General features: G+C 44.4%; 1 protein-coding gene across 3 annotated transcripts in view; it reads right to left on the bottom strand.

The window, feature by feature from the left end:
- The window catches only part of VWA2 (von Willebrand factor A domain containing 2), a 78,826-nt gene extending 67,386 nt beyond the window's left edge, over nucleotides 1-11,440 (bottom strand). For 2 of the 3 annotated variants that reach the window (XM_033943830.1, XM_033943832.1), the window contains exon 1: nucleotides 11,157-11,440. The gene's annotated coding sequence lies outside the window, so the exon portion shown is untranslated. Of the gene's footprint in view, nucleotides 1-8,869; nucleotides 8,944-11,156 lie in introns of those variants that run through there. The other variant, XM_033943831.1, reaches the window with a different exon arrangement.
- Nucleotides 11,441-22,439: the final 10,999 nt, after the last annotated feature.

Here is a 22,439-nt window from a genome sequence, read left to right as displayed (position 1 = left end):
AATAATTGGTCAGCGCTCAACTCAAAACCAGCTATTTGGGGGACGAAGTCAGCACTTGGTCAGATATTCAGAACTAAACCAGGCAGGTTAACTTCATAAAAGTCAGTTCTACCTTCAAGCTAATCCAGGAATTCAATGCCAGTGCTTTGGCATAGCCTGGAATTCAATTTCTGGGTTTAGCATTGACAGTAGCCACCAAATTCTGATCACTATCAGCTAATATCAACCCCATAAAGGATATCCAACAAAACCAATTGACTGGATCTATCCCAAAGGCTGGATTGCGAATCACTCCTTTAAAACACTGACTCAAAGTAGACAAATTGGACTGAATGAAGACTATAGAAACATAGAAGATGACGGCAGAAAAGGGCTACAGCCCATCAAGTCTGCCCACTCTGCTTACCCACCCCCTGTCTATGCCCTAATGACCCAATTTCCTTGTCTTGACCCTCGTAGGGATCCCACATGGGTATCCCATTTATTCTTAAAGTCTGGCACACTGTCTGCCTCGATCACCTGCACTGGAAGCTTGTTCCAATGATCAACCACTCTCTCTGTGAAGAAATACTTTCTGGTGTCGCCATGAAATTTTCCGCCCCTGAGTTTGAGCGGGTGCCCTCTTGTGGCCGAGGGTCCCTTGAGAAAGAAAATATCATCTTCCACTTCGACACGTCCTGTGAGGTACTTAAATGTTTTGATCATGTCTCCCCTCTCCCTACGTTCCTCGAGAGTGTAGAGCTGCAATTTGTTCAGTCTCTCTTCGTACGAGAGACCCTTGAGCCCCGAGATCATCCTGGTGGCCGTCCGCTGAACCGATTCAATTCTGCACACATCTTTACTGTAATGTAGCCTCCAGAATTGCACACAGTACTCCAGATGAGGTCTCACCATGGCCCTGTACAACGGCATCATGACTTCAGGCTTTCGGCTGACGAAACTTCTATTGATACAACCCAATATCTGCCTTGCATTAGATGAAGCCTTCTCCACTTGATTGGCAGTTTTCATGTCTGCACTGATGATTACTCCTAAATCTCGTTCTGCTGAAGTCCTAGTTAAAGTTTCTCCGTTCAAGAAGTACGTCCTGCATGGATTCCGCTTCCGAGGTGCATGACCTTACATTTCTTAGCATTGAAGCCTAGCTGCCAGGTTGAGGACCAACTTTCCAATGTAAGCAGGTCCTGCGCCATATAATTCTGTAAACTGCATTCACTTACTATATTACATAGTTTGGCGTCATCGGCGAATAGTGTTATTTTACCTTGAAGCCCTTGAGTCAGATCCCCTATGAATATGTTGAAAAGGAGTGGACCCAGGACAGAGCCCTGCGGCACTCCACTGGTCACCTCCGATGTTTTAGAGAGGGTACCATTAACCACCACCCTCTGAAGTCTGCCACTCAGCCAATCATTGACCCATGTAGTTAGTGTCTCTCCTAACCCCATCGATTCCATCTTGCTTAGCAGCCTGCGGTGTGGGACGCTGTCAAAAGCTTTACTGAAGTCCAGATACACGACGTCCAAAGACTCTCCCAAGTCCAACTTTCTAGTTACCCAGTCAAAGAAGCTGATGAGATTGGATTGGCAGGACCTACCCTTGGTGAATCCATGCTGACTGGGATCCCGAAGATCCCCTTCATTCAAGATCGTGTCCAATTTGCTTTTAATTAGTGTTTCCATGAGTTTGCACACTATTGATGTGAGACTCACCGGTCTATAATTTGCAGCCTCTGCCCTGCAACCCTTTTTATGCAGAGGAATGACATTAGCTAATTTCCAGTCCAGGGGAACTTTCCCCTTACTTAGGGAGAGATTGAATAGCTCAGCCAACGGTTTCGCCAGGACATCGCTCAATTCTCTGAGCACTCTTGGGTGCAAATTGTCTGATCCCATGGCTTTGTTCACCTTGAGTCTTGCCAGTTCACTGTAAACTTCACCTGGTGTGAACTCAAAATTCTGAAACGGGTCTTCTGTGCTTTGTGTTGCCTTCAACTGCGGACCGTGTCCCGGTGCCTCACAGGTGAAGACTGAGCAGAAGTATTCATTCAGTAGTTCGGCTTTATCGGAATCTGCTTCCACATAACTTCCGTCCGGTCTTCTAAGGCGTACTATCCCGCCTGTGTTCCTTTTTCTGTCACTAATATATCTGTAGAAGGATTTGTCCCTCTTTTTAATGTTTTTTGCCAGAATTTCTTCCACTTGAAGTTTTGCCTCCCTAACTGCCATTTTGACCGCTGTAGACCTGGTCCTTTATTCTACCTTTGCCTCTCTTTTCTCCGTGCGCTTGTAGGAGAGAAACGCTTTTTTCTTCTCCTTAATGAGGTGCGAGATCTCCGCTGTGAACCATTGGGGTTTATTGTTTCTTTGTCGTTTATTTACTGGTTTTATGAAGCGGCTAGTTGCTTCATGTATGGTTGATTTCAGTGTTAACCACTTAGCTTCTATGATGATGTCGGTTCTGTTTTTAAATGTCTGATCATGTTTTAATTATGTATGACTGCTATCAAGTGGGTGTGGGTAACCATGGTCCTCAAGGGCCACAATTCATAAGAACATAAGAGTTGCCATACTGGGATAGACCAAAGGTCTATCGTGTCTCCAACATTTGCCAATCCAGGTCACAAGTACCTGGCAAGATCCCAAAAGAGTATAACAGATTTTATGCTACTTATCCTAGAAAAAAAGCAGTGGATTTTCTCAAGTTTGTCTTAATAATGGCTTATGGACTTATCATTCAAGAAATTAGCCAACCTTTTTACACCCTGCTAAGCCAACTGCTTTCATTACATTTTCTGGCAACGAATTACAGAGTGTAATTGCACGGGTTTTCAAGATTTCCACAATGATTATGCATGAGACCTATATGTATTAAATGGAAGCAATGCATGCAAATTAATCTCATTGATATTCAATTGTGGAAATCTTGAAAATACAACTGAGTTGTGGTCCCCATGGTTGCCTATCTCTGTTATAAAGAATAAAAGTGATTGATATCTGGTCAGTGTATGTGTTTATACTTATTTATATTGGACACTACAGAAACAAGACAGGATTTTATGCGTTGTGACAGGGTGGAGTACCTGTCACTGGCCAGTGGAGGGAGTCTAAGCACTGGAGCTCAATGAGCCTGAGAGGCGAGCTAATTTACATAAGAGCTGCTAGTGCTGCTGGGAGCTGTCCACGCACCTTGAGTGGATTGTGGTGCTGAAAATAACAGCTTTCAGCACAGAGCACTCAGAAGGCAAGAAGCTTCTTCAAGAGTTGGGTGATTCTCAGGAGGAGGAATAAGTATGTCGACTGAGGATAGGGCAGAAAGGGGGAGGTATTGCCCTATATGTCCAAGAAGAAATAGAGTCTGTTAGAGAAGGAGAGACGGAAGCAAATGGAAAACTAGAATCACTCTGGATAAAGATTCCTGGACATAAAGAGGCTCACACACATATTGGCCTCTATTATCGTCCACTGGGACAGACTGAGGAAACAGACAAAGAAATGATGGAGGAAATTATTCGTGGATGCAAATCAGGCAATGTGACGATCATGGGAGACTTTAACTTTCCGGGGATAAACTGGAATTTGGGAACGTCAAACTGCGGCAGGGAGATAAAATTCCTGGAAATGATAGGAGATTGCTTCATGGAACAAATGGTAGGAGAACCGACAAGAGGAAATGCAGTCCTGGACTTGGTCATAAATGGAATTTCAGGAAGAGCGACTGATGTAAAAGTTAAGGCCCCGATAGGGACAAGTGATCACAATATGATCTATTTTACCATTAGCATCGGAAAGGGGAAACCAATCAAGAATAAAGCCACGACCTTTAACTTCAAAAAAGATCCATGGTTAGAAAACGGCTCAAGAAGAACAAAACAGAAATCCAGACAGTTGATCAAGCATGGTCTCTGCTGAAAAACACCATCACAGAAGCACAGAATCTTCACATACCGAAGATATCTAAAGGAAGGCGAAAGACGAACAAAGGAGAACCAGTGTGGTTATCAAAAGAGGTGAAAGATGCAGTGAGGGAGAAGAGGAACTCGTTTAAAAAATGGAAACGAGAAAAAACATCAGAGGCCTGGAACTGTCACAAAAGAGATCAGAAAAAGTGTCATAAAGTGGTAAGAGACGTCAAAAAAGTCTATGAAGAAAAGATAGCAGAGGAAACCAAAAACTTCAAGCCCTTTTTTAGATATATAAAAGGTAAGAAACCAGCAAGAGAGGCAGTGGGCCCTCTCGACGATCAAGGAAAGAAAGGGGCAATTAAGGAGGATAAACAAGTTGCCGATAGGTTAAATTCATTCTTTGCCTCTGTCTTCACAAATGAGGACATTTCAACAGTGCCAGACACAGGAAAGATATTTACCGAAGGCACAGAAGAAAGCCTCACAACAGTAAATGTGACGTTGGACATGATATACTTTCAGATTGACAAACTGAAAAGCGACAAATCCCCTGGACCGGATGGAATTCACCCGAGGGTATTAAAGGAACTTAAGGTCGAAATTGGTGAATTGCTACAATCTGTGGCTAATATGTCAATTAGAACCGGGCAAATACCAGAAGACTGGAGGATAGCAAATGTTATCCCAATTTTCAAAAAGGGATCAAGAGGTGATCCAGGGAACTATCGACCTGTGAGCCTCACTTCGGTTCCTGGGAAGATAATTGAAACACTGATTAAAGACAACATTGTACAACATTTGGAGGATTACAACCTAATAAGGGCTAGTCAACACGGATTCAGGAAAGGGAAGTCATGTTTGACAAATTTACTACAATTCTTTGAGAAAGTGAACAAACAAGTGGATAGTGGAGATTCAGTGGACATAGTTTACTTGGACTTCCAGAAAGCGTTTGACAAGGTTCCGCATGCAAGGCTTATGAAGAAACTACTAAGCCATGGAGTAGGAGGAGAAGTGAACAGATGGATCGGCAAGTGGTTGGAGAACAGAAAGCAGAGGGTAAACATAAATGGGAAATTCTCGGACTGAGAGAGGGTGACTAGCGGAGTGCCCCAGGGCTCGGTTCTAGGGCCTATCTTGTTCAATATTTTTATAAACGACCTGGAGGAGGAAACAACTTGCAATATAATTAAGTTTGCAGACGATACAAAACTATATCGGGCTGTTGACTCTCAAAGGGACTGCGAGGAACTCCAGAAGGATCTGAACAAGCTAGAAGCATGGGCAACAAAGTGGCAGATGAATTTTAACATAAACAAATGCAAGGTGATGCATCTAGGGAAAAAAAACAAAGAACACCAGTATAAGATGTTGGGGGTGACATTAGCAAAATGTGAATAAGAAAGGGATTTGGGGGTACTGATTGACAGAACCCTAAAGCCTTCGGCACAATGTGTGGCGGCGGCGAAGAAAGCAAACAGGATGTTGGGCATGATTAAGAAGGGGATCACGAGTAGATCGGAAGATTTAATAATGCCACTTTATAGAGCAATGGTCAGACCGCAATTGGAATACTGTGTCCAACACTGGTCTCCATACCTCAAAAAAGATATAATTCTGCTGGAAAGGGTACAGAGGAGAGCCACGAAACTTGTCAAGGGATTGGAGAATTTGAGCTACAAAGAGCGCCTTAGGAAATTGGGATTGTTTACCCTCGAGCAGAGAAGACTGAGAGGGGATTTAATAGTGACTTTTAAATTAATAAAGGGATTTGATAAAATCGACCAAGAAGAAGCATTGCTAACTTTTTTGGATGTGACACAGACAAGATGTCACAGACTGAAACTGAGTGGTAGCAGGTTCAGGACGAATGTCAGGAAGTTCTTTTTTACACAGTGTGTGCTGGGAATTTGGAATGCTCTCCTGGAGGATGTTGTGACAGAGATTACTGTTCTGGGATTCAAACGCAAGTTGGATGCACACCTTCTTGCAAATCATATTGAGGGCTACGGTATATCTGGGTCTCCAATCAGGAGTACCTAAATGGGCCGCCGCGTGTGCAGATCACCGGACTGGATGGACCTCGGTCTGATCCGGTGAGGGCTTTTCTTATGTTCTTATGAGCAAACGCACTGGAAAGGGAAAATACCTCATTGGCCCCACACCTCCTCCTGCCTAGTATAAATAGTTCAGTGCTGGGTGTGGGGCCAATGAAGTATCTTCCCTTTCCAGTGCGTTTGCTCAGTCTACATACTTACAACGCACAGGGATCTGAGGCCCCTTCCCCTTTTGAATAGAATAGAATCCAATCAACAACACATCTGAGGCAAAGTTGTAAGGGAAGAGCGATCACCACTATTTCTTCTAAAAGAATTGTATAGGAGAGGTATTTTTGTTGAATTAGATTTCATTTCTCTCTTATTCCTGTATATATATATATTTATTTATAAATAGTGGGGTTCCCCAGGGGTCCTTGCTGGGACCGCTGCTTTTTAACATACTTGTCAATGATCTAGAGATGGGAATAACTAGTAAGATAATTAAATTTGCTGATGACACAAAGTTGTTCAAAGTTGTTAAATCACAAGAGAATTGTGAAAAATTGCAAGAGGACCTTTTGAGACTGGAAGTCTGGCCATCAAAATGGCAGATGGCATTTAATGTGAGCAAGTGCAAAGAGATGCATGCGGGAAAGAGGAACCCGATCTATAGCTACGTGATGCTGGGTTCTACGTTAAGAATCACTGCCCAGGAAAAGGATCTAGGGGTCATTGTTGAGGATACGTTGAAACCCTCAGCTCAATGTAACATAGTAGATGACGGCAGATAAAGACCCGAATGGTCCATCCAGTCTGCCCAATGTGCGGTGGCGGCTAAGAAAAGAAATGGAATGTTGGGAATTATCAGGAAAGGAATGGAAAACAAAGATGAAAAGGTTATAATGCCCTTGTATCGCTCTTTAGTACGACCGCACCTCGAATACTGTGTGCAGTTCTGGTCATTGTATCTCAAAAAAGATATAACGGAATTAGAAAAGGTACAGAGAAGGGCGACCAAAATGATAAAAGGTTTGGGACAACTACCCTATGAGGAAAGGCATATCGCACTCTAACTACTACAAGGTAGAATCTGTGAGCCTTCCAAAACCCACCCAAATCCCACTGCACCTACATATAGGTGACACCTGCAGGCATAAAGGCTATTGGTGTGCTGTACAGTTGGGTCCAGTAGATTTTGGGTGGATTTTGGAGGGTTCACCATATGGGGGTTATGGTGAGATGCAGAGTTCACTCCAGTGCCCCCCTAAGATGTCCACCGCTCTGCTGGGATGTCTATTGTGACCAGACTACTCAAAATGCTGGCTTGTTGTGTGTGTTTTTCTTTTGGACATGTTTTTTTTCCGAAAATGGTTCAGAAACATAGGCAGACTGAAGACAAGTATATCTGAGAAATGGCCATTTTCTAAACAAAAAGAGAGACATTTTTCTGCTTTGAAAACGGTCATGTTTGCTACTGGATTTTTGTGCGTGTTCTGCACAACGTCCAAACTCCGGATTTGGACAACATATCAAAAAAATGCCCTTACACATGTTACATTTACTTCAGGACACACTTAGGTGCAACAGTGACGACTGCCACTGACCAGGTCTAATGTTTTGGCAACTACCTTTACAGTAGCATTCTATAATGGCATACGGTGCCATGATGCTGTTATAAATTTGGTGCTCAATGCATGGCACAGAGGTAAGACGTCCGGATTTACCCAGACATGTCCTCTTTTTTAGAGGACTGTCCAGGTGTCTGGACGCCTTTCCATATTTGAAGAGTTGGTCTGGGGTTTCCTCTCCCCTGTCCCACACCTACCTCCTCCGCTAAATATTCAATCCTCGGGCCAGCTGGCAGCAGCAAGGTGAGCCTGCTGCCGTCGGCCTGCCCTGGAATCCTCCATTCTGCAGCGACTTCCTGTTCCATGTAGGGAGGGGGAAAGAGAGAAGCATCCATTGGCGGGCTGGAGAGAGGGAGAAAGAGATAGAGAGGCACCGGGGGTGGGGTGGGGGGTGGGTTGCAGGGAGGAAGAGATTAGCATGGGTGGGGTGTTGCAGAATGAGAGAAGCACTATAAGGGTACAGAGGATGGGAAGGGGGGGGACTAAGGGGTGAAAGGTGGAGGTGGGGCAGGGCTGGGCATGTGGTGAGGTGGGGTGGAGCTTGGAGTGAGACAAGGGAGGAGCTGAGGTGGGTGGGGGCATGATCCCAAATATGGGAACCCTAACCTGAGGCGCCAATTGATAGAATTGCCACTTTAGGAAATGATCTTACCATCCTATCTACAGACTCTAGCTCAGGGGTGTCAAAGTCCCTCCTGGAGGGCGCAATCCAGTCGGGTTTTCAGGATTTCCCTAATGAATATGCATGAGATCTATTAGCATACAATGAAAGCAGTTCAGGCAAATAGATCTCATGCATATTCATTGGGGAAATCCCAAAAACCCGACTGGATTGCGGCCCCCGAGGAGGGTCTTTGACACCCCTGCTCTAGATGGATGAATAAAAACCTGATCCTTGGTGGAACCGGAGATAGCTAGAGAAATTAACCTCAGATACCCATACAAAAAGAATTTCCTCCGGTCCTTCTCTCCCAAATCGGATATAGCTCCCTTCTCCCAACTAGTCCCCGTCTGTTGGAAACTGCAGCATAGACCAGGCTCCGCTTTCTCTCTGTAAGTCCAGTTCAACAGTGCCTGCTCCCCTCCCCCAGCACCTGCCCCTTACTCTGAGCAACCAAAAGCCTCCAGGGTTACAATCACAGAATATAATCGCAAGCACTGGGAGAGAGAGAGATGGAAACCATCCCGTCCTCTTTCTAAGCCATTGCTCGGTGGAGCCCGGAGCTGCTTACTGGAAGTTAGAAACGGAGGAAGAGCTCCCAGTCCAGGGAGGGGAAAAGAGGCAGAAGCTTACTTACCTTTGAGGTTCAGCTGTCCCTGAGGTGTGTGCCTGCGACCGACCGCAGAAAGCAGCAATATGCAAACTAGAGGGGGCTGGATTGCCTGTGCCTCCGATCTGGCTGCTTACTGCTAACAGAGATGAGCTCTAATCCCCTGGGATGTCGTCTCTGCTGCAGGGTCCCTGGCTGGGGGGGGGGGGGGATGGCAGATTAGGGATCAGTTTACAGGCACCAGCTCTACCAATCCAGGGTTCAGGCTCTGTTCACTGCATTTCATCACCAGAAGGCACAAATTTTAAAAAGCCTTTCAAGCACCTGTTGCTTATCGATCCCCCCCCTCCCCGCCCCCTCTCCCCAACCACCAGCAGGATCAACATCTGAGGAACAGGACAACTTTAGAGCCAGGCACAATAGTGAATGGTGATGGCTGGAAATCTTTAAAACCGAGAATTTTGTGGGAGCCACGTGTTTTTTAAAAATGTCAGTTTTGGATGTCCTACAAATCAGGGGGGTGGGATTTTTATAAAACTAGCATCCTATCTAAAAACCAGTCCTGCAGCTCTTGGTGGTAGGGGTACAGACAGGAGCGGCCATCACAAGTCATTCGCTTGGTTAACCTATTAAGAAGGATCTGCTTGAAACCTTATAACCCCCAATAACGAATAGGCAGCCGAGTCCACTTCTGGCTTGCTCAACAATTAGGCAGACTAGGCAATAGCCTAGTGCAGCAGGTGGGGAGGGAGGGAAGTCAACAAAGAGCAGTTACAGCCAAACCAATACTACTGATAGCTACAGAAACTCAAAAGTACAATGAACCTTTAACCATAGGGAGGTGGTAAATTTACAGGAAATAAATATTTAAACATATGACGTCAATTTAGGTGCTTTAACAGGATTGTTCTCGAAGGGGGCGATATTGAGACGATCGTGATAGCTGAGTTTATCAAGGGCACTGCCGAGGAACCTTGCTAAAAATTTGCCAAGGGCATCTAATACCCTTGCATCCACCCTGGCTCTAACTTGTTAACCTGGGAAAAGGAAGAGGGGTAAAAAAATAAATAAATCTGGCTTTAAAAGGGGAAGACAAGGCAAATCAGAGTGAGTTATTTCTTCCAAAAGAGACCACCAGGAATTCACCCCAGACGGGACAGACCGAAAGTCCATCAATCCCAATGTTTTGTTTCCAACAGTGGTCAATTCAGGTGCCAAGTACCTGGCAGAAACCCAAAGAGTAGCAACATTCTAGAGCTGAGGTTGTGATGTCATAATGCCTCATTCCACCAATGCCTAAGAGCCAGTCTCATCAGTGATGTCACAATGACTTCATTATCCTATACTGTACTTGGCTCAAATAAGAACATACTGGGACAGACTGAAGGTCCATCAAGCCCAGTATCCTGTTTCCAACAGTGGCCAACTCAGGTTCCAAGTACCTAGCTAGATTCCTGGGGTCATCAATATCTTCTTCCCACTTCATTTATCCACCTCAGCCTTAGTATTATTACAGATGAGATCTAGAGCAGTGTTTTTCAACCTTTTTACACCTATGGACCGGCAGAATTAAAAGAATTATTCTGTGGACTGGCATCAGTCCGTGGATCGGCGGTTGAAGAACACTGGGCTGTCGTGGGCCAGACGCCTTCTCTACCCAATCTCCACCCCAGACCCCACCCCCATTATAGTACTAATTGCACCTTGCACATCCCATGCCTCATTTGGAAGCCTTTCCTCTGACGTTGCATCGTAAGAGAGAAGGCTTCCGGTTCAGGCGCAGGATGCCCGTAGGCTTTGTGCACTGAATCAGTTAGGAAGAGGGAGCTAGCTCGAAGATAATGCCGCATCGATCGCACCATGGACCGGCGGTTGAGGAACACGGGGCTAAGTCATGGGCCAGACCCTGCCCATCTCTACCCAATCTCCACCCCAGACCCCGCCCCCATAATAGTACTAATTGCACCTTGCACATCCCGTGCCTCATCTGGAAGCCTTCCCTGACATTGCAACGTAAGAGAGAAGGCTTCCGGTTCAGGCGCAGGATGCCCGTAGGAGCCACTGCCTGTGGCCTTGTGCACTGAATCCGTGAGGACGAGGGAGCTGGCTTGAAGATAACGCCGCATCGATCGCACCGTGGACCGGCGGTTGAAGACCACTGTTTTGGGCCTGATGCATGTGCTGGCCCTGTGCCCTGTGGACCGGCAGGAAATTTCTATGGACCAGTGGTTGAAGAACACTGAGATAGAGTCCCAAAGGAGCTAATCAAGTGTCAGCTTTGTATACTAACGCAAATTCTGAAAAGTAAATTTACCTGTAATGGGTGATCGACCTGCCTCTCCCTCAGAGGAATCCGGGACTCTAATTTCCACTTGCCAGGCACAGAGGGGACTGGGGGAGGCAGCTTGCTTGCTCTTGGCAGAGGAATCTGAACTCTCCCGATTCCTGTACAGTCTGCATTCCGGAAAAGCATAACCTCTGGAATTTATGGGAACCCAGGTGCCACCGGCCAGTGCCTTCCCAGATAAAGAGCTGGCCCTGGCATCTGCCTCTTTGCATCGCCTGAGCCAGCCAGCCTAAACCTCCAAGTCCCTGACAAATTGGTTTCACCCTTAAAGCCTGAAAGCTGATCTTGCAGGGCTTGGCATTCTTTAAGCCTTACTCAACATGGACAGAGCTACGTAAACACTTTCCCCAGGTTGTTGTGTTGTTGTTTTTTTAATCAGCAGTTTATTATGGACAAAAATTCTTACAGTACATTAGAGAGAACTGAGCCCTAGAGGTCTATTGTGAAGGAGGGGGATATTCTTCCCATCTGAATTTTTTTTTTAATGCTGTTGTAGCTATTTTGGGGATTTTTTCTTTTCTGTATCCTCTTTTTTTGTATGCACTCTCCCCCCACTCTGATTTTTTATTTCAAGGATCCCTAACTGATGGTCATCATTCTGGCATCTGAAGACCTGGTCAGTGAAACCTCTGTTCTGCAAAATACTAGGCATAGACAAACATCTGGAGTTAAGCGACGGGCTGTTTTTCTTTTTCTGTCATGCTTTTCAAGAGATGTTTGGCTAGCCCGCATGAATGTGAAGTCCCAGCAGAGCACAGGCATGCGTGCTGTACTACACTTCATAAACCCCAGGAGTACATTTTTTCCCAGCATCCATTGCCATCCAGCCTGAATATGGGCGAAAATAAGCGTGCAAGACTCTGGTCATGTTGTGTCCACTCCTCCTAGATCAGGGGTGTCAAAATCCCTCCTCGAGGGCCGCAATCCAGTCGGGTTTTCAGGATTTCCCCAATGAATACGCATGGGATCTATTAGAACACAATGAATGCAGTGCATGCAAATAGATCTCATACATATTTATTGGGGACATCCTGAAAACCCAACAGGATTGCGGCCCTCGAGGAGGGACTTTGACACCCCTATCCTAGAGGATATGCCTGTTTATACACTGTGAACCTAATTGGTCATATATAAAATGCTTTTATAATAGGTGGAGTTGGTCTCTTCCGCAACCATTAGCCTTTCACTAAAAATTCCCCAAACATTAATTGTTTAGTACAGTCTTCTCACAGCTCAAAGAGATCTGAACGTTTAATGCTGTATCTAGGACAGGGATCTCGCAATCTAGTCGGGTTTTCAGGATTTCCCCAATGAATATGCATGAGATCTATTAGCATACAATGAAAGCAGTGCATGCAAATAGACCTCATGTATATTCATTGGGGAAATCCTGAAAATCCGACTGGACTGCGGCCCTCGAGGACCGACATTGGACACCCCTGCACTAATGCAAGGGTGTCAAAGTCCCTCCTGGAGGGCCGCGATCCAGTCGGGTTTTCAGGATTTCCCCAATGAATATGCATGAGATCTATGTGCATGCACTGCTTTCAATGCATATTCATTGGGGAAATCCTGAAAACCCGACTGGATTGCGGCCCTCAACGAGGGACTTTGAGACCCCTGATCTAGGAAGTCCATTCCAGCACCAGAAGCAGGGAGCCACTCAGCACATATCAGGATTAGACTGGAAGGTCATCTTCTTTTTAAAAACCCTTTACACCAAAGCTCTTTGCTGTAAAAACAGGGGGCCAGTGGCAGAAGTGTGGCCCTCTGATGCTCCACCTGCCCCCAAGAGTCTTGCTATTTGGCACTATGTCTATAGCAGTTGTTCTGTTTCCTAACTCCATCGTTCTGCTTTCTGTAAGTTTGAGCCACCTGCTGTCCAAATTCCTTCCATATTGTCATAAGACTGAGAGCAGTGCAGGAGATTGGGCATGGAGCAGCCTACACACTTACTGAGAGTCATGCAGTGCCAGAAGAAAATAGCGCAGTTGTTACAGAGATGGCACTGCCAACAAGGCTGTGGAGGAAAAAAAAAAGGGAGAGCCAGCTTGAAGCAGAGCTTTTGTGAGCCATGACCCACTGTGCATTTTCCAGGCTCCAGGTGCAGTGTCAGCACATAAGGCCACACTTGACAAATACAGGCCTCTGCACTGCACCATTAATTACCAAACTAGTTCTAATTTATTTACCGTTCTCCCAGGGGAGCTCAGAATGGTTTACATGAATTTATTCAGGTACTCCAGCATTTTTCCCTGTCTATCCTCTGTCCTGGTGGGCTCACAATCTATCTCATGTACCTGGAGCAATGGGGGAGGGGGGGATTAAGTGACTTGCCCAGGGTCACTAGAAGCAGCGTGCATTTGAACCCACAACCCCAGGTGGCTGAGGCTGTAGCTTTAACCACTGCAAGTTCTCTTCTTGTTTTATTATTATTCATTTATGATTACTTTATGCAATTTCCATCATTTATAAATGGCAGAAAGATACGCATCACAATTGTAAGGGTCACAGTGCTACTACACGCGAGTTGTGTGTAATGCGACTGAACTACAATAAGACTATTACATGTACTGTCCCATTGAACATAAGAATTGCCGCTGCTGGGTCAGACCAGTGGTCCATCGTGCCCAGCAGTCCGCTCCTGCGGCAGCCCTTAGGTAAAGGACCAGAGCCCTAACTGAGTCTAGCCATACCTGCGTACGTTCTGATCTAGCCCGTCACAGTTCCAATATCACTTGATCAGCTTATTTTTGTACCCCTCAAGCACGCTCAAAATAGCCTCCACAGTTTCAGGATACATGCTATCGCATTGCGATGGAATTATGAGTCGAGCATTGAATGCGCTGAAGTGTCTCTCACATTCAGCCAAAGATGCTGGAATTACATAGAGTTGTCTAGCGATGTCTGATAACAACAGAAACTAAGCAATGTAGTGGGGAAAAGCACAACAGACAAAAATTCAATGCCCGACAACATGGCGCACGACCTACTTCTACTGGAACGCTGGTCTAGGTCCTGGCAACTCAGCTTCAATGCCAAAAAATGCAAAGTCATGCACCTGGGCAGCCAAAATCCATGCAAGACTTACACCCTTAATGGCGAGATCCTAACAAGAACTGAAGCAGAACGAGACAGAAGTGATCGTAAGTGAGGACATGAAGACTGCCAATCAAGTGGAGCAAGCTTCCTCCAAAGCAAGGCAAATCATAGGTTGAATACATAGGAGTTTCGTCAGCCGTAAACCTGAAGTCATTATGCCATTGTATAGATCCATGGTGAGACCACACCTGGAGTACTAAGTGCAATTCAGGAGGCCGCATTACCGTAAGGATGTGCTGAGACTGGAGTCGGTCCAGAGAATGGCCACCCGGATGGTCTCAGGACTCAAAGATCTCCCATACGAGGAGCGGCTAAAGAAGTTACAGCTCTACTCACTCGAGGAATGCAGAGAGAGGGGAGACATGATCGAGACGTTCAAGTATCTCACGGGCCGCATCGAGGTGGAAGACGATATCTTCTTTTTCAAGGGTCCCGTGGCAACAAGGGGACATCCGTGAAAACTCAGGGGCGGGAAACTGCACGGTGACATGAGGAAATTCATTTTCACTGAAAGGGTGATTGATCGCTGGAATAGTCTTCCACTTCAGGTCATTGAGGCCAGCAGCGTGCCTGATTTTAAGGCCAAATGGGATAGACATGTGGGATCTATTCAAAGAGATAGGTAGAGGAGGGTCTTTGGGGTGGGCAGACTGGATGGGCCGTGGCCCTTATCTGCCGTCTATTTCTATGTTTCTATGTAAACTTCTTGCAGTGGAGACCCTACCACTTCAGTAGGTGAAAGTGAGGTTGAGATGAACTTGCTTCTCTCATAATTTCTCATTTCATCAACTCTCTATACCAGTGTGCACCTGGATACTTGGCTCATGTTACTGGAATTATACTTATACAATAAACACAAGATGCCTAAGTATAACAATATTTGTCAAACACTTAGAAAAAGTCTATGTGATGTGCGTTTATCTGCTATTTTTTAATTCAGTCCTTGCAAATCAAAACAAGTGACTGAAAATGATTATGGTGCCTTGTCTCTGAACTTCTGCACCATGCAACTAGATCAGATGCTGCCGTCCACCTCATCTTCCACCTCAAAAAATATGACCACATTAGCCCCTATTACACTAAACTTCACTGGCTGCCGATGGAGGCAAGGATCATCTTCAAATTTGCTTGCCTCTGCTTCAAAACCCTAGCAGGCTCTTCTCCAATCTACCTATCCGAGCACCTTGAAATTGCAGGCCCCTTGAAATTGCAGGCCCCTCTCGTACACGAAACACCTACCTGTTTTCCTTCCCTTCCCTGAAAGGCTGCTTCTACAAGAAATTCCTCGACAGATCCCTAGCATTCCAAGCGGGCAAATGGAACAAATGCCTCACTGCCCTCATCTCCAATTCCCCCCCTACCAAATGTTCAGGAAGTCAATCAAAACCTACCTTTTTGATAAATTCCTCTAACTTCTCCCCCCCTCTTCCTTGCCTTTTCCTCGGACCTTGACTTACCTCAGACTCTCGACTCCTCCAATCTTGTCAGCCACCAAATGGTTAAACAAAATGGATCACCCTATCCAACTAATCACCCCTTCTTCGTTACCTCCCATACTAAATGCCTCTGCTCTGCCTTATCGAACACCGCAGTATCATCGCCATATGTAACTCTACTGTATGAACTCCGCTATATATATGTAACTTCTCTGCAATTTGTAACCTAGCTGAAAAATAACTTCACCGTAAATGTAGCATCGCCGAAAATGTAAATGTTGCTATACTAAAAAAATTGTAACTTCACTGTAAATGTACAGTCTCTTCATCTGTTAACCGCATAGAACTTCCATGGTAATGCGGTATACAAGAATAAAGTTATTATTATTATCAACCTTCAGCTTCTTGTATAATGGTTCCAGTGGTGCCCTCAAGTTGACATCTGTAACATATTCTGCAGAAGCCAAGGCTTCTTCAGTAACATCATCGGCAGGTGAGTCAGTCAATTCAGTGGCTAGCATGTGATGGGAGGACTTCACTTGTTCAAAGAACCCTTGGCGATCCTATAGGTTTTTCACAAAATTAAATCCTTACAAAGTTGAATCAAGATATGTTGCCACAAAGTGTAACATGGTCAACATGCTCCAGTATTTGTCAGTTAATGCTGCTAGAAAATATTTTTTTCCATCAGACTAATTGCGTCACTGTTGGAACAATGCAGCGGCCAAGCTGTTTAAAGAGTATAATAATATGGCAATGAATTTTGCAAAGTGAGAATATTGTCATATTTAAGAATATCAAATAATGGAGGAAACATGTCCATGAAGGGACACCACATCCTTTAAAAAGTCAATACCAATTTAGGAATCAAGTGTTCCTTTTTTCTGTCCCTCAGTAGCGGAATCAGCGCATCACCACTCTCCCAAATTGAAGAAAACATGTCACGCAAGCCACACCATGGTCTTGTTTCTCCCCCCTATTTAAGACTTTTTGGCTAGCTGGACTGTATGCCTGATTTGCATATTTGACCGATTCATGGGAATAGTTGTTCAGCTAGCACAGGTCGGGGTTCAAGGGCATGACTTTCTTCCAGGTTGTGTCAATTGAAGCATTTAGCCAGTGACACACGCAATCTATGCCCAGAAATACAATGTCAGGCCATGTCCAAGCTCCAACCTATCTTGCAGATCATTGCAATGTCACAGATAGAAAACCAACTTTGGACAAACTTCATTTATTTTCATTTCCAACAGTAAAGGGCTGTATTTATAAGCACTTTTTAAATAGAACTTTAGCTTATCAAGCCAGGATCTGGGGTAAGAACCTTAGTAATTTAGTAACTAATTCCAGTTTGTACCAAACTTTTAGAAGGGTATTGAAAACTCCCTTTTTTGCTAAATTTTATAAGTATATAATTCCCTGTGCTTTTTCAGCACTTGTATTTGTTAACCACATAGAACTGAGAAGTACTTCGCTCATTTATTGAATTACCTGTAAACCGTGCTGAGCTCTATCTTTATGGAGATGATGCGGTATACAAACTTAAGGTTTGGTTTAGTTTAGTGTGATATATAAATGGCTTATGTTATGTTATGTTTCGGTAGCTGGCTAAAACTAGATGGACTTATATGTGCTCCTATTTATACAGTGACTTTGATGGGTAAAGTGTTATCAGTCCTTAACTGAACAAGCGCTGACTCTACCCCATTTTCAGCAGTCCCAACCAGTTAAGTGCAGCTGAAAATGAGAGGTTATCCCTAAACAAGCACTTTTACTGGCCAGGAGCTGTTTCTAGCCATTTAAATCGCTTTCAATATTGACCCACTAAGTTTTTATGTTCAGTCATGTTTTGGAGTTTCTGGTTTTCATTTATGCTCGTGATTCATTTTAGTCTGCCTTTACATCATTCTGCTCTACTAATCCATTGCATCTGCTTAATGAGTTCCTGAAAGCTTGTTTATGATCATTCTTCCCTTTGACTCATCTGCAATGTTACTGTAGAACAGCATTCCTCACTCTAAAGTCAACAAACCAGTAATGACTTCCATTAACTCAATACATACTGTCATCCCATCTTTTCCAGAGGCTTGTTGCTAGATCATCCTTCAGCACAGCTGTTTTCTTCCAGTACTATGTGGTTTGCACGATGCCTAAACAAAGAATACAGCTGTTGCAGAGACCATAGCAACAGATGGAGGGGGAAAGGGAAGGAGTGTGAGTGAGGAGCAGAACTAAAGAAAGTAGGCATATGGGGCTGGGGCATTAGGGAGATGTGCAAATTGAGAATGAAAGGGGACAGACAGAGAGAAGTGTGTGGAGGACACTAAACGGGTTGATTAAAGGAAGTTGATTTAACTATGCTTGGACTCGAAGGTTGGCCTCTTCCTTTCCCAGGTGAGACTTGGCTCTCACAATGAAAGATTTTTTTTTTTTTGGAGGGGAGTGGGGGGGGGGGGGGGAACAAAGTGACCATTGCTTAAAAAATAGTGAAGATCATAATCACAGATAATGTGACTACCCTGTTTCCCCCAAATAAGACCTATCCCAAAAATAAGCCCTACCATGATTTTTAAAGATGCTCCTAATATATAAACCCTACCCTAAAAATAAGCTCGTTAAGATCAACCCCCCAAATATCCCCAACTCCATCCTTGACACTAGTGTTGCCCAATTCGCTGAAAAAAATCACTCATGAGACCTGACATACATCTGCTCCGAGGCATCTTAAAGCAGCAGTGGCAGCAGCGTTCTGAATGGGCTGCTTCATGGCCTTCCCCCTGCCATGTCACGGTGGGAGGGTCAGTGGGGTTCTGCTGCACAAGGGGATGGGAGGGAGGGATAAAAAGATGCTGCAGAGGGAAGACCCAACTCCAGTGGGGAAGACTGCAATGCAGCCCATTCAGAGCGCTGCTGCTGGTTTTGGAGGCCTCGGAGTGGAGGTATATCAGTCTCACAGTGGGATGGTCAGTGGGGTTCTGCTGCACAGGGAGATGGGAGGGAGGGATAGAAAGATGCTGCATAAGGGGATGGGTGAGGGGAGGAAAGATTCTGCACATAGAGGGGGACAGAAAGGAAAGAGGAAGAATGGGGGTGGATGAGAGGAAGAGATGATTGAAAAAAAGACATCCCCTGAAAATAAGCCCTACTGCATTTTTTGGACCCAAAATTAATATAAGACACTGTCTTATTTTTGTGGAAACACAGTAGTCATACTTTTATTTCTAGGTTTCTAGTTTGACTTTGCTTTTTGTGGCTTGAAACAGTTCTTTTTCCTCTGGCTACTCTCATTAGTGCCTAGCAAACTCAATTATCTAACCCTCCCTTCTCCCTCGTGTGAATAACCATATTTCATCCATTGCCTTTTCAATGCATTCAGAGGCATTTTCAAAACACTAAGATGCTCAAAAAACCTTATAAACTGGTACTTAGATGTTTTTCTCACCAAAACGTCTTAGAATGTAGAGGTCATGGCTGATTCCTCCTTCTCCATCTCCTCCTACCTATGTTCTCCTCTTTTCTCAATCAGCAACTTTGTAATATCTGAAACATTCAATTCTCCTTTGGTGTCCACCACACCTACCTTCACACCTTGTCAGAATTATTGCAACATGAGTAACTCTTCTACAAAACTTTAGTCTGTGATCTGTCTGTGACTCCAGCTGCTGTGCTAATTGAATAGCTCTCTTGTCTTTGGTGGATTGGCTCCCTAAGGCCTAGTATTGTTGACATAAGTACACATGGTCTTTCAGCTCAGGTTGCTGCATTATTCTATTCAAGGCCAATTTATGAGGCGAGCTTGCCACACAATGGCTCCAGGCACTGATGCTTAAGAACCCCAAAAAGCCCTTCTCACTCCTGGGGATGGAGTCCAACCGACCTTTGTATAACTTTGGAAGATCAGTGGGTACATGTCCCTTCATTCACCACTTTTCTGCTTTCATCAGCATCATGAACCTCTTAAAAACACATGGGCAATCATTTGTTATATTTTTTTTAAGGAAGTGCTTGTCCTTACAGTTAAGTTAAAATGGGCTTGTGGTAACAGATTAAAAAAAAAAAGTGGAAGAGAGCAAAGCGAAAGGGAACACTGGGCTTGGAGAGGAAGAAATGTATCAGAGACTCCTTCCTTTTCAAGTCAGTGGTGTGAAAAGACAGGTAAATATTAGGTGTAAAGAGGCTGATGCTGCCAGATGTTGAAGCAATGGAAAGAGATTAGCTAGATTTGAGGGGGGAGGAGAGGGGGGTTGCAGGGAGAAGCAAAAACACATGTAGAGAAAGATGGAGGATCAGGAGGGCTGGATGCCAGGGGAAGATCTGGGTATCATAGTAGACAATACGATGTAACTTTCTACCCAATGTATGGCAGTGGCGGCCAAAAAAGCAAACAGGATGCTTGGAGTTATTAAAAAAGGGATGGTTAACAACACTACGAATGTTATAATGCCCCTGTATCGCTCCATGGTGCAACCTCATCTGGAGTACTGCATTCAATTCTGGTCTCTTTATCTCAAGAAAGTTACAGCAGCGTTAGAAAAGGTTCAAAGAAGAGCGACCAAGATGATAAAGTGGATGGAACGCCTCTTGTATGAGGAAAAGACTAAAAAAGGTTAGGGCTCTTCAGCTTGGGAAAGAGACGGCTGAGGGAAGATATGATTGAAGTCTACAAAATCCTGGGTGGAGTAGAACGGGTTCAAGTGGATCGATTTTTCACTCCATCAAAAATTACAAAGACTAGTGGACACTCGAAGTTACAGGGAAATACTTTTAAAACCAATAGGAGGAATTTTTTTTACACTCAGAGAATAGTTAAGCTCTGGAACGCGTTTGCCAGAGGTCGTGGTAAGAGCAGATAGCGTAGCTGGTTTTAAGAAAGGTTTGGACAATTTACTGGAGGAAAAGTCCATAGTCTGTTATTGAGAAAGAATTGGGGGAAGCCACTGCTTGCCCTGGGTCGGTAGCATGGAATATTGCCATTCCTTGGGTTTTGGCCAGGTACTGGTGATCTGGATTGGCCACCGTGAGAACGGGCTACTGGGCTTGATGGACCATTAGTCTGACCCAGTTAGGCTATTCTTATGTTCTTTCATGTCGTCATTGATAGGAGGGCCATCTTCATGCACAGTTCTCCACTATTTCGCCCTTAGTCCAGTGTTCTCCTTTTGAGGATGAGTTTAGACACCCATGCCTAATTTAACTTCAGCATGACCAAAAACTGAGGTCATTATCCATTGTTCTGTCTAACAGCTACAAGGGGGTGCTGAAAGGTTCTCAGCCCAACCAAGAAGAGAATGATGTGAAGCCATGAAACTTACAAGTTATTCCACATTCTTCTTGACACTTTCATTTCAATGAGGCAAATGCATCTAGCAAATGGGCACAAGTATAGGGAAACCAAGCCATTGTGACATCACCGATGAGGTTGGCTCTTAGGCATTGGTGGAATGAGGCATTATGACATCACAATACAAGAGGCCCAACCAACAAGAGAATAATGTGGAGCCATGAAACTTACTAGTTATTCCACACTCTTCTTGATACTTTTCATTTCATATCATTGAAACAAAAGTGTCAAGAAAAGTGTAGCCTATCTTGTAAGTTTCATGGTTCCACATCATTCTCTTCTTGGTTGGGCTGAGAACTTTTCAGCTGCTCCTTGTACCTCCCATCTATTCAATGCATAGTTTTGGATCCTGGACTGAAACATTTTGCTTGGTTACCCTCATTACTGCTGTCTTTAATATAACTTCAAACATTTCTACCTCAAGAATGAGAATGAAAGTTGAAGAAATTGTGGTATGCTCATGCTTTTGTTCTTTTTGCCAAGAGGATTATTATGTAGCCTCCTACAGCTATTTTAATATACTTAATTTAAAGCATCGTTAGACTCAGGCAAGGGAGTTAATATTTACACTTGGTTTCAAAAGAAATTATAACCCCTTTATCCATTGTGCACTGAATTCTTGTACAACAATTATAAGTATGCACCTTTACAAAAACACCTTTTCGAAGCCCCAACATGTCTTCTTACTGACGTAATTCCTCCTAGCAACACTTGTAAACAGAAAATTCCAATATGCTTTCTTTATGAAAATTTAAAAAAAAAAAAAAATATATATATATTTACATTTTAAATATCAATATAAGTTCTACAGCATTTGAAGACACTATAAAGTAGTGTGAGTGCCTTGTTTGTACATTTAATAGAAATGTTTTTAAAAAGTGATACCTTGGATTAACACTTTTTTTTTTCTATTCTCTGTGATATGACATTGTCTACCTCAGGTTCCAAACACAATGCTGACATTATGAAGGGAATGTCAGCTCCTGAAAAATGGCCAAGAGATGTATCCACTATAATAAAACCCTAAGCACGTATGTGCACTTAGGGTTTTGTGATTCCTGTGGTGTGCTGTGTCCTTCCCTGGCCATATTCCATTTTGGAACAGGGAGGCAGGGAACACACCAGCGACTCCCCCCTCCCGCCCTCACTCACCATCCGCTGCCACCCTGCTGCTCCTCTTCAAAGCAGCCTGCTGAGGTTCGCTAGCCGGCTGTAGCAAACCTCGCAGGCCACTCTCCACCTGGTAGCACATTCCCTCTGGCGCGATCGCATCAGACGGAACATGCTACCGATGTGGAGAGCGGCCTGCAAGGTTCGCTACAGCTGGCTGGCAAACCTCAGAAGGCTGCTTTGTTGAAGAGGAGCAGCAGC

Source organism: Geotrypetes seraphini, chromosome 4 (assembly GCF_902459505.1).
Source record: "Geotrypetes seraphini chromosome 4, aGeoSer1.1, whole genome shotgun sequence".
Lineage (NCBI taxonomy): Eukaryota > Metazoa > Chordata > Amphibia > Gymnophiona > Dermophiidae > Geotrypetes > Geotrypetes seraphini.
The sequence above is the reverse complement of the archived record's forward strand: the minus strand, read 5'-3'. Positions and strand labels throughout refer to the sequence as shown.